General features: G+C 49.5%; 1 pseudogene; it reads right to left on the bottom strand.

Moving 5' to 3' along the window:
• Positions 1-204: 204 nt before the first annotated feature.
• On the bottom strand, positions 205-1,007 carry LOC100965818 (annotated as a pseudogene).
• Positions 1,008-1,256: the final 249 nt, after the last annotated feature.

Raw genomic sequence — 1,256 nt, 5'->3', positions numbered from 1 at the left:
TTCACCCTGAGTCTATATTTATCTTTTAAGGTAAGATGAGATTCTTGTATGCATCTGTCTTTGGAGTCCTGTGAGCAGGGGTGGGATTCCTTTGGTTTTAACTGGAACACTATTCCACTCTGCTTTGCAGCAGCTTGGTTACTGTACAGGAGTGAGATGGAACTTCACAGATGTATTCTGCTGGACTGCTTTCTTGACTTTAGGATTCTGGTGTTTCAGATTCTTAGTTTACATCTGTGATCCTCTCTCCTGAAGAATCTTTGCCTTTTCACTCGGCTCTATGACAATGCCATTGGTAGAATTATTTAGTTCTCTGGAGACGACACAGAGGAATTCTGCCTGGTCCTCATTTCCATAGTTATAGGAAGACCCAATGCTGATCAGCTGTTCAAATTTCCAACCGTCAGACATAGTGGAGACCATCTGTGTGAACTCCTCTTCTTGACACTGCAGGACTTTGTACACGTGCTTCACAGGGCCTTGTGAAGTTCGGTTCTCATTGTCTGGTATTCTTTCCTTAACCAGTTGCACAAGAGATGTGATGTTGTAAAACTGCTTCTTCAGTACACTTTCTGCCAGCTCCTTAGTAATGATGAGTTTCCCATGGTGGAGGTAGTTTAGGAAGGACCACAGTAGGTGGGGTTGCTGTCAGTCAGATATGCCCTGTCTCATCCTTGTCTGAATCCAGCTCTGAGTCCTCCTGGCAGCAGAGGCAGCAGAGGAAAGACTTGGGTTCCTGGCCTAGAGTCTGTCTGGTGGTCATGAAGTAGGTGCTGCCCACGTTCAGCCCAACCTAGCGGGCTGCGCTGCTGTCCTGCCTGCTCCGGTGGTCTGGACCCAGCTCCAGTGGCTGTTCTATAGCGGCAGATGGGCGGCCATACCCGCCAGGCATGGGTCCAGCCGGGCGTGGGCTGGGGAGGCTGGGGCCCTGGCCAGCCTGGTGGCCCACTCCACTCCCGCTACCCCCTCCAGCCCGGCATGACCAGGTCCAGCTGCAGCTCAGCCATCTTGGGCTGCCACCACCACCGCCTGAGAAGTTAGAGATTTAAACACACACACAGACACACAGAGATTTGAGCTACTTGAGCCTTATAGACAGATTACAGACAGGTTAGGAAAAGGTGATGCTCTTACATCTATGGTTAAAGTACAGAAATATGTGCTTGGTTAAACATCAACATAGGCAGAATGAGTCAAGGGCAGGCCTTCCAGCTTGAACTAGATTGCTGTGACAATGGCACTTAAACCCAGAACAT

Source organism: Otolemur garnettii, unplaced genomic scaffold (genome assembly GCF_000181295.1).
Source record: "Otolemur garnettii isolate 467f Iridium unplaced genomic scaffold, OtoGar3 scaffold00031, whole genome shotgun sequence".
NCBI lineage: Eukaryota > Metazoa > Chordata > Mammalia > Primates > Galagidae > Otolemur > Otolemur garnettii.
Note: the sequence above shows the minus strand (reverse complement) of the source record. Positions and strands in the feature narration are given on the sequence as shown.